This window comes from Amphibalanus amphitrite, unplaced genomic scaffold (assembly GCF_019059575.1).
Source record: "Amphibalanus amphitrite isolate SeventyFive unplaced genomic scaffold, NRLGWU_Aamphi_draft 000774F_arrow, whole genome shotgun sequence".
Classification (NCBI taxonomy): Eukaryota; Metazoa; Arthropoda; class Thecostraca; order Balanomorpha; family Balanidae; genus Amphibalanus; species Amphibalanus amphitrite.
In genome coordinates, this window is record NW_024882268.1 from 309784 (window position 1) to 321476 (window position 11693).

At 46.8% G+C, this 11693-nt stretch overlaps 1 protein-coding gene across 1 annotated transcript in view; it reads right to left on the reverse strand.

Moving 5' to 3' along the window:
• Positions 1–11693, reverse strand: part of LOC122365948 (protein transport protein SEC31-like) — a 36711-nt gene that overhangs the window by 20801 nt on the left and 4217 nt on the right. The window lies entirely within an intron of this gene.

Here is an 11693-nt window from a genome sequence, read left to right on the forward strand (position 1 = left end):
AGTTTGGCAAACTGTTTTAGGGATTCCTTGGAGGTACCCCTGCAATTTCCTAAAATCTAGGTAGGGTAGCCTGGGGCAAGACGCCCCAGATAATTTATTTTGCTACATAAATTTTGTCCCACATCACCTGGAAGGCCAAATTTGTGCTAAATGCGTTCTTTGGACATTTTACTTTAAATTGCACCCCTCAAATTCATTCACTTATGATCGGACTCCAAGCTAGGAAGTGATTTGTGAAACAACTGCAAATGGGGCATTTTGCCCCAACCCCAGGGCAAAACGCCCCACGGCCTGGGGCAAGTAGCCCCATACTTAAGATTACAGATTTAACATGGTAGTTGGCTTAATCTTATGTGAGAGGTCCGTTAGACCTCTGGAGGCACGGCTCTGAAGTTAACACATTCCATCCTGTCAGGTGTTCAGCTATGACACTATTGTATGAGCAGGTTTTTCACCTGCCTCATAAGACCAAATAATAAATTATTGGAATGCAAATGTTTACAGAATACTTCCTTTGCCATCCAGTTGCTGAGAAAAATACACATAAAGGCATAGAAACTTACTGTTCGCCAGCTACCGAACATTAGAAAGTGGGTAGCCCGAACAACACATGAGGTAAAACGCCTCATGGGGCTTTTTGCCCCGCGACCTACTGGGGCGTTTTACCCCATCACGTAGTTCGGTCAGAGAACAACGCTTTGCACTCCAGCAAGACATAATTTAACACGAACCAACCCGGCATGATAAGCGTTAGACAATAGTTGTTCAAAATACATAAAAGTCGTTAACCTGAGGTGGACCATAAAAGAACGCCATGATGCATAATCTGACAACAAAACATAAAAATCACTCAAAAAATACATTTTTGGCTATATCTCCCGAAAGAGTCATCACAATTTCTTTCCAGTCTGCTCATATAATGATCATATAGTGCACGTTTTATAGAAGAGAGGATGTTTCCCCATAACTCTGCCAGTTCCGAGAAACATCGGTGAGGCGTTTTACCTCGGCGGGGCGACTTGCCCCGGTCTACCCTACTCACTTTTCACCAATCACCCACTTCATTTCGGAAGGGTCAAGTTTTTGTGTAAAGATTGTAGACTGTTTAATGGCTCCCTTTTGGCTGTTTCAGGGACCTCCTCGACTACTTCTAGGGCCACGATAGCGGTATCGACAAAGTAGGCGGATCGTGATCGGTAAAACAGGACAGTCACAGAACAATTTCTGTTGTAGTATTTCGCAAAACCCCCGCCTTCTGCATATCATTGGAAGCATAATTTTGTTTTTAAAGTTGCAGGTCGTGTAGCCACACGAATACTCCCAAAATGCACAAAACATTTGCAGACACGTACCTAGGATTTGGCCAAGGGGGGGCGGAGGATCCGGGGGGGCTTCCTCTCCTCTCTACAGGGCGCCTCCTCTCTACAGAGGGCAAGGGAGGATCTAGGCGAACGTTTTTGTGGGGGGGGGGGGAGGGGTTACAGGTCGGCCGACATGACGGGTCTGATGGATGAATTCTGACGACCGGGGGAGGGGAGCGAGTATGTCGAGATCAAAAGGCATTTCGTCTTCGTCGTTTCTATAAGATGAAGCTTTATCGTTATAAGTCACTCGGCTCAGTAGTTTTAGTTAAATCCACCTATGCAAGTGCGTCGCCACGGATTTCTTACTGGGGGGGGGGGGGGACGTATCGACCGACTTAAAACATAGAAGTTGATATTGTTACCGCACTTTTAGCCTAATGCATTAGTAGCATACAGTAGCGATCTCTCTTATTGACCTGTTAACGAACCGGCGGCGCGAAGCGCTGCGAAAATTTGCAAAAAAAAACGTTTTTTTTTTAAGAATGTTGTTCCACTTTTCACAGGCAAATATTTGCCTGGAGTGGTAGGCTGTGCCGCATCACACGGGCTGAATTCACAAATTATAACTTTGTCCTAATGCTCACAATCGACACTCGACAGGCGCTTAATTGCGTGATAAACGGCACAACTAGCGCTCCAGTCAACTGATGCTTCTGAGGAGTGGAACATCATTCTGTAGTCGACTATACACTTAGGGAATTTTGATTCAATTTGACACGGTTGGTGTTATTACAGTCACGACCTTTCTTATTGATTGGCGTATGAATCGGAAGCGCGGAGCGCCGAGAAAATTTGCAAAAGCATTTGTCAAAACACTGCTCCAAATCACAAATTTTATAACTCTTTTAGTATGGTAGTACAAGCCGGAGTTCCTTCACACTCCATAGTACACATATGAATTCCGATTCAATTTGACACGGTTGGTTGGTGTAATTAGGTACAGTCACGATCTCGTATTGACCTGTACGTACACAAATTTGCAAAAAAAAAAAAATCAAAACACAGAGGGGCCTCCTCTCTAGAGAGGACCACCTCTCTACTGTGGGCCTCCTCTTTTCACAGGGCCTATCAACTACAGAAGGCCTCCTCTCTACAGAGGACTTCCTTTCTACTGAGGGTCTATCTCTTTCAGAGGGCACCCTTTCTTCAGAGGACCTCCTCTCTACAGAGGACCTCATCTCTGCAAAGGGCCTCCGGCCTCCTCTCTACTGAGGGAGTCCTCTCTACAGACGGCATCCTCTCTTCAGAGGGCCTCCTCTCTACAGCGGGCCTCCTCTCTTCAGAGGGCCTTCTGATTTCAGGCGGTCTCCTTTCTACAGAGGGCCTCCTCTCTACACAGGGCCTTCTTTCTACAGATGGTCTCTTCTCTACAGAGGGCCTCCTTTCTACAGAGGGCCTCCTCTCTAAAGGGGCCTCCTCTCTACAGAGGGGCCTCCTCTCCTCTTACAGAGGGTCTCCTTTCTACTGAGGAGTCAGAGGGGCCCTAGCGGTCAGACACAGACACTAGCAGTTATTCACAGGAGGCCCCAGGAAGTAAGAAGGACCCTAGCTGTCAGGCTGGTCAGAGGCCCTGAATATCCTGACGTGATTTTTGGGATTCCCTTGAATTTATTTCGCCTCCGACGTGATTTTGGCCCCGTGGCCTACGGCCCACGGGGGCCTCCTGAAAACCCCGAGGGGGGGGGGGCACCCCGTCCATCTTGGGTACGTCCCTGAACAATTGTCCTCATCGTTCGTCCTACCGTCCGAGTTCCACCCACATGGCCTTGCACCCACCCCTAAACAAACGAAACGAATGTCGCGCCTTTGTTTTGTTGTGTTTTCTGATTTCTGCGCCGCTTTAGCGTGCGTTCGGTATCCGGAAAATATCGTTTGGATATTCTCGGCCGGAAAATTATTGGTGGGTGCCTATCTTCAACATGTCTCATTATCGCGATACCGAACGTAATCCCCGATAATTATCGCTGATGCCGGATAATTTTCCCTGATTATCCGGATGCCGAAGGCACGCATAGTAACATCCAAAGGTTTTGTGCTGTATCGTCAGCTGATTATGCTTGCGATGGCGTCAAATTCCGTAAAAAGGATTTGGCCTTCTTCTGAAGGCGAGACATAAGAGATATCTTAGAAAAAAAAAGATGAAAAAACATTTAAAAGTTAGTGAATGTGCAAATTTCTTTCCATGGGTGTAGTTTTCCAAAAATCATTGGGGGTGCTCAATAGTCTTCAGAAAGGCATGCCATAGTTTTTGTAGTTTTTTTAGCTGTTCTTTTTTACTGTAGCCATCAGGCATCATGCAAGAAATGATGTTAAATCGGTTCGAGAGCTTGTTTTAATAGCGACACTGTAAAACAATTTTGGCTCACCCAATGCATTAACCCGCGCGGGGCTGGGGTCTCCAGCCGAACGCGCGGGGCTGGGGGGGGGGGGGGGGGAATTTTACCCCCCCCCCCCCCCCCTGTTATCTCCCGAACTAATGGTCCGATTTGGAAAAATCAAACGCCAATCGAAAGATCTCATCACGAATAACTAAAAACATGTACTTAATTTAAAGTTTGAGGTCAAGGCCAAGGTCAGGTCAAGGGTACAAATTGCAAGTTTCTACAGTATCGGCCTTGCACCGTAGTTGCCGAAGAATGGAGTCATGGACTGAGACTGATTGCCCAAAACGTGTTTGGGCTTGACCTTGGCCATAAGTTTGGCGGGCCAGATTTTGTACTGGACCATTTTGAGCCAACTTTGAGAAATACATAACGTACAACGGTGGTAAAATCGTTGCTATATAGGTATAACACAGTTTACCCGCTCCGGGTGTGAGGGAGGGGTGTGGGGCAATGAGTGCACTGACGTGGCGCCCTCGGAGGGCCGGTATGGGATTAAAGCTCAGCTACACTAAAGGCTTGTGTGGCACCCTCAGAATCACCGGCGCAGGGCCCTCAGAGCCGCCGGTAAGGGAGGCACCGGTGTGGGGCCGCCATGCAGGTGTGGGCGATCAGAGGTGCTAGTGTGATTCTCTCAGAGGCTCCGATGAGGGTCCTTACAGGCGTTGCTCCGGGCCCTCATAGACGCTGGTGTAGAGCCGTTACAGACGGGTGTGGGGCCTTTAGAGCTGCTGACGCGAACTCTCTACAAGCCGGTAGGGGGTCTCAGTGACCGGCAAGGGGTCCTTAGGGCTTAGGCCGGCAGAAGAAGTCCTGCGGGGTCCTTAGAGACCATGGTACTGTCAGACGCCGGTGGGGCCTTCAGGGTCACCGTTGTGGGGCCCTCAAAAGTCACCAGTGGGTGGCCTTTAGATGCGCAGGTGTTGGGTGGGTCCTCAGAGCCGCCGATATAGGGCTTTAACCTTCGCCCCAGTGGGGGGGGGGGGGGGGCATATGTTACCACCCTGTCGCGTTTTTCGCGTGTGAATAAAAAACCGCGGCGCGTAGCGCCGCGCCGCTTGGGGTAGCTTTTGGTACATCAATTTTGGACAATGTGTGAAATTTTTGACCCCAGGTCATGTCAGGTCAGGTCACCAGGTCAAGTTAACTGACCAAGCCTTAAAAAAAGTTTGCAATCATGTCCAGCCTGCAGTGTTTGTCAGAAACGTTTTAGTCATGGTGGATTGCATGCTGTTATGGGAGCCTACAATTTGTATATCTCGGATATTTTATATCCGTGACCTAAGGTCAGGTCAGTGGCATGACCTTTCCATTACAAGTCAATGGAGAAAAATGAAAATGCCTCTAGATCCGTGTGTACGCATAGGAACAGTCCAAATATTTCAGAATCACAATGATTTAGTCCACTCGTGATGACCAAGGTGTCATTTTTGCTGATAGCCTCTAGAAAGGTCATCCGAGGTCATTTGAGGCTACAAACAGTTTTTTGCCAATAATTCGCGATTGGAAAGAGATAGAACGCTGGGGATGGTCTCATTGTGTTTGTTTTGTTGAGACGCATCGACTGATATGCAACATGACCTTTTCCGATCAGGTCATGACCTTGACCTGAGGTCAAATTTTTAAGTTGACCTTTCAAGGTCAAATTATAGTTCATTCGACGCGTCTCGGTGAGGGGAACACGATTCTGGCAATAGAAATGTCGTGGCTTTTTGTAGTCGAAAGTTATTGTCGAAAAACACTTTTCGTAAAAACAGCTATTTTTGGAGTTTTTGCCCTCTGGAGGCTAAACCGTTGACCTGAGGACAATATTGATAATGACCTTTTCAAAAGAAGAGTTCAAAAGCTATCGATTGCTTTTCCATGCGTTTTTCTAGCTACCATAGTTCCTGAGATAGCGGCATGTTTTCTGAAAAATATAATGACAATTGGCAAATTTTGACCTTTGATGACCTCTGGTGACCCCAATATTGCTCTAAGGTGAAAAATGACCGAAATACTTTCAAACGTACGTATTGAGAGCTATCGACTGCTTTTTACCGCGTCTTTCTAGCCCTCTTAGTTTTTGAGTTAGAGGTGGGTGGTAACATATGCCCCCCCTCACTGGGGCGAAGTTGGCCGAGACCGCCACTGGGGCGCGGGTTAATAGGCACTGGTGTAGGCACTCGGAGTTGGGAGTGCGAAACCCTCAGAGACACCGGTGTGGGCCCTCATAGGCACCGATGAGGGCCCCCACAGTTGCCGTTATGGGGCCCTCAGAAAAATGAGTGTGGGACCATCACAGGTGGGAAATGCTCCTAGAACTGTCCCCTCATAGGCCGGTAAGACCTGTCAGAGGCAAAGGCTGCAGAAGACTCTTTCCGCGTTCCGGAAATCGCATGCGAGAGCCTATTCAAATAGTTACATTGTAATTCCTCTCGCATCAATCGCTCGCGGGAGGTGCGTGCGATTGATGCGAGCGTGCTTCCATGTATTTGAATAGGCTCTCGCATGCGATTTCCTGACTGCGGAAAGAGTCTGTTTCAGGCTTAACGGGCCTTTGGAGACCACCGAGGTGTCCTTAAAAGCCGCAAGAGGCCCTCAGAAGTCGGCTCGGCATGGGGCCCTTATGGAGACCTTAGTGTGGCTAGCCCATGAGGTGTTCTAACGAGCCCCACGGGGCCCTTCTGAGTAGAAATATGGCCATCGTTAACCCTCAGTGGTCAAATGGCGCCGCAGGGCCTCTCGGACCCGAGGGTCCCTTTGAACCCGATGGGGGGGGAGGGGGTACGTGTCCCCTTAGACCCCTAGCTATGCCACTGTTTCATATGCATCATGTCAGGTATTTTAGGCTCGCTCCCCCCCCCCCCCCCCAACTTGAAAATCGTTCCCGGGCCCCTGATAATATCAGATGTAATGTTAACACAAATATCATTCATCTGTGGATTTGTGGTGATTTGTGGTGATCTGTGGATTTGTGGATTGTGGTGATTTGTGGTGATATCATGCATTTGTGGTGATTTATTCAATGTATATTCTCTTAGTCACTGAATTGAGTAAGCATAGTATTTGCATGATTCACTGGGCTCATTACAGTACTAGGAGATGGACATTCTGATCATTGAGGGCATAGACCTCTGTACACCTCTGTACCTCTGTACACGGTGTACAGAGGTCTATGTTGAGGGCCTTGAGTCAGCTGGGAATGTTTTGAGAAGGCTGGGGGTGCTTTAAGAAGGCAGGGGGTGCTGAGCTCAGGATTGGGGGTGCTTGAGCACCCACAAAGAGATATAAAGTTACGCTATGCCCGGCGAAAAAAGTGGGGGCGTTTAACGCCCCCCTCAGCAACTGGCGGGTTAAACCGTTCTTTCGATGGAAATTTAAGTGAGAATTAAGAAACGACAACTGTATTCAGTAGTTAACAGTACGCTGCACTGCAACACAACACTGCACTCGCTGCAACACAACAGCGCGGCGCCAACAGAGCAGCAAACTAACACAACCGTAAACACAGCAAGCAAACTAACACAGCCGTAAACACAGCAACCCGAAACGTTGAGCGTTAACGACAGAAGTCGCAAGCAAAACCGCGTGGAGTCATTCCGGACACGTGTCCGGTATTACCCCGAGGTCAGCTTTATTTTAAGAAAGCAGGCAGCAGTCAAAGGCATTGCGCCGCAAACACCTCACATCCAGCAGTCGCCTAAGAAAGGCTTAATTGAAGGTCATTGCAAAGCAGCACTTCTGAAAATGCGTTTACACATTTCAAAGTCAGCAAATAGATGCAACAAAATTAAAAATCAGATACGAAAAACACATTTAACTATAAAAATGAAAATAATGGAGCTACCGTGACAAACTTGCACCACGTGCTAGAATGGCGCTCAACGGAAAGGTAGACAACACCAGCTGATTAGTGATGGACAAAGTACTCACTAGAGATGGGTGGCCGGCATTACCCACCGTCCGCCATTGCCCCGCTCTCCACTATATGCTGCTTTGCGCGCAACAAATGCCACAATTTCAAATAAAGTCGCTAGGAACGGCGGAGATCCCAAAAAGTAAACAGAAGTTGAAGCCTAATATCTTGAAAACCGGTGAATATTTTTCGATGAAATTTGGTAGATATTCGTTTTCGCTCTTTCTGCACCGAGCGGCGAGCGACATCGCTTTCATGCCAATTCATTGACTTTTTGAAGGTGGGAGGGTCCCTTTAAAGGGACCCTCTGGTTCCCTTTAAAGGGAATGAAAGCGATGTCGCTCGGTTCCCTTTAAAGTGAACCGAGCGAGGAACCGAGCGACATCGCTTTCATGCCAATTCATTGACTTTTTTAAGGTGGAAGGGTCCCTTTAAAGGGACCCTCCCACCTTCAAAAAAGTTGATAAATTGCCACTGAAAACGCCTTAGATGTGTTCGGCTCGACGTTGCGGATCAACTGATATGCAACATGACCTTTTCCGGTCAGGTCATGACCTTGACCTGAGGTCAAATTTTCAAGTTGACCTTTCAAGGTCAGATTATAGTTCGTTCGACGCGTCTCTACGAGAGGAACACGATGGTGGCAAAAGTAATGTCATGGCTCTTTTGAGTCAAAAGTTATTGCCGAAAAAAACGCTTTTAGTAAAAACGGCTATTTTTGGAGTTTTTGCCCTCTGGAGGCTAAACCATTGACCTGAGGTCAAATCTGAGAACATTACTCAGAAAGGTCTGTAAAAGGGCAATCGAATGCGCTTTTCCGCGGCGCTGTAGCTCTATCGGTTCCCGAGATAGTCGTTGGCAGTTTCCAAAATGTTGAAATAGTCAGCATTTTACCTTTGGTGACCTCTGGTGACCTGACCTTTGACCTGATCCAAAAAATGACTAAAGTGTTTTCGTCCTTATTTTGGACGTTCTTTCGATTGCCGCTTACCGCGTGTCGCTACGTGGCCCAGGAGCCGAGTTAGAGGGGGGGGGGGTGTTCAAACCCCCCGGCCCGGCGCGGAATCTAAGAGCACCGGCCCGGCGCGCCTCGCCCCGCCGGCGGGAGGCAATTTGCCCCCCTTGTGGTTTTTCCTAAATGGAAAGAAAACGGCGGCACTGCGCGCCGCCAAATTTTCAGTACCTTACCGGGCATCAATTTGACACCCTCACACAATATTTCAAGTCTTAAGTCACTTTAGGTCAGGAGTTATTGAGGTCAAACTGAGGTCATGTTCGAGCAAAAATGAGCAAAAAGCATGAAATATTTAAGCGCTCACAATAGCTACAGTTACTAAGCAATTTCAAGGTTCTTTATACGGTCATGTAAAAAAAACGGCGCTACAAAACTGCTATCTCGAATTTTCAAATTTTGGATTTTGACCCCCAAAAATTAAGTAGTTGATTTGTTTAAAGAAAAGAACGCAAAAAATCCCAAAAGTTTTTCGCATTTCGAAAAAAACGGAATATATGTGATTGTCCCTGCGCTCTTCTATTTACATACCAATAGGGTAGAGTGGGGCAAAGCGCCCACCCTAACTTTCCAGCCCCAGTACCTATCTCTTTATCTTACAAATTTGAAAGACAACTAGTTAGCTGATCTGGTAGCTCATTACCTTGGCTTTCTTCGAATAACACATCAGAAACAAGTGGCATGCATGGTTTTTTAGATATGCCATCCGAATTGAGAGGACTACAAATCGGGCGTTTTGCCCCACCCATGGGGCATAACGCCCATATGAGTGGGGCATAACGCCCAGTCCTGAACGTTTCATTACACGCTCGGTACTCTGACAAAAGAATGCAGTATTTATCCATTCTCATTTCGTTTGACTTTAAATCAATAGATTACACCACCAAACACATCTTGAACACTGTTGTTACCACCCCACTCCTCATTCAGTCAACGGGCTGTTACCGCCTTAAAGAGCGGAGATTAGTTCGTGCGAATAAATTTGTTCCAGGCGATACTAACCAGTATATTGCATATTTCATAAGAATCCTGAGCAGTAGAAACGTATCCCGACACTCACTTTCAGCCAAAAATGTTCGCAAATACCCGTACTGTATAACTTCCATTAGGGGTAAAACGCCCATGATGGGCGTTTTGCCCCACACCAAAGTGGGCGTATTACCCCAACAGCACATTCAAAACGAAGTCCACCAAAATTAAGCGTGTGACGATTTTGTTGCAAACCAGTAAATGCTCAAAACGTAGCTTAAATCCGCAGGTTCTGCGTAGCTAAATTTCATTGCCTACTTTAATCTCTGTCAGACAAAGTTTTAGTAGTATGAAAACATGTAAATATCTAAAAATTGTCTGAAATAAACTAATCTTTATCTTACGTCCAGAACAACCCACTTGTAGATCCGAAAAAGGGGGCAAAAGTAGATTCCTGCTCGTTCTTGAAAATGGCTATCGAGAATTCTTCGAAAAGTCGAGCACTTCATAAAAAAGAGGGGTGGGCGTTTGACCCGCCCTGGGCCCTTTGCCCCACTCTACCCTATCCCTCGCCCCGTTGGGGGGGGGGGGGCATTTTGGCCCCGCTGTGGTAATTTTCCGTACCTTCCCGGGAATCAATTTGACACCTTCACACTAAATGTCAAGTCTTAGGTCAACTTAGGTCAGGAGTTATTGAGGTCAAACTGAGGTCATGTTCGAGCAAAAATGAGCAAAAAACATGCAATCTTGAAACGCTCACCAAATCTACAAGCAATTTTAAAGTTCTTTATATAGTCTAGTAGACAAAAAGCGGCGCTACAAAACTGCTATCTCGGATGTTCAAAATTTTGGGTTTTTGACCCAAAAAATCAAAAAATTGATTTTTTTAGAAAAACTAAAAAAAATCAAAATTTTTCCGAATTTCGAAAAAAAACGGAATAAATGTGATAGTCCCTGCGCTCTTCTATATACATACCAAATTTCAGATCGATATCTCGTTTTTTGGCCAAGTTATAGCGAAAAAAACTGTTCAAAAATGATGACGTCAAATTTTTGAACTCAATCTTTAGCGATTCTAGACCTGGTACGGCAAAACAAAGACCACCATTGAACTCCCCGTGACGAGCTGCATCGATTCGATACCCATTTTATGCAAAAATATCAACTTTGAAATTTGACCTAATTTGACCTGACCTTGACCTGACCCTGACCAAAACGTGACCTAAGCTGGCCCCAAAGGCTGCCTGACCCACATAATCGCATTTGTCATGTAAAATGGACCATACAACATGTATCACACGACACTTTCATATTGTGACCCCCCAGTGACCTGACCTCTGTGACCTGACCTGGTATCAGTGACCTCAAATAGCAAAATATGTGTTTGAAGAACATTTCTCCATCGATGATTTTCAATGAAATGCATTTTCCTCGATTTTACAACGCATTTCTTGAAATGCCTGTAAACGGTGAAAATTGGACCTTTGACCTGACCTGTGACGTCATCGGTTTGACCTAGGTCAATAAAATTGGGTCACAAGGCAGTTCTCTGATAGGGCTATCCAACACCGTTTGCCGCTTGTCGCTAGGTTGCGTGGTTCTCGAGATCTTAGGGGGGGGGGCAAAATGCCCCCCCCCCAACAGGGCGCGTTGCTCGGCAGAGCCCAACGGGGCGCGGGATATTTAGATCGGTACCTCTTTTTGGCCAATTTATAGCGAAAAAACTGTTCAAAAACTGTTCAAATATCAATTTTGAAATTTGACCTAACTTTGACCTGACCTTGATCTGACCTTCACCAGAACAGAATCTAAACTGGTCCTAAAGGCTGCCTGACCCACATAGTCGCAGTTGGCATATAAAATGAACCATAAAACATGCATCACACGATATTTTCATATTATTGTGACCCTCAGTGACAGTGGCGTATCCAGGGGGAGGCCAAGAGGCCATGGCCTCCCCCTTTGGGATCAGACATGCAAGTTGGCCCTTTGGGTCACTTGAGTGCAGTGACGTACCCAAGGGGGGCCACGGGGGCCCCTGAGGTCGAAGGATAACTCAGGAGTCAGTG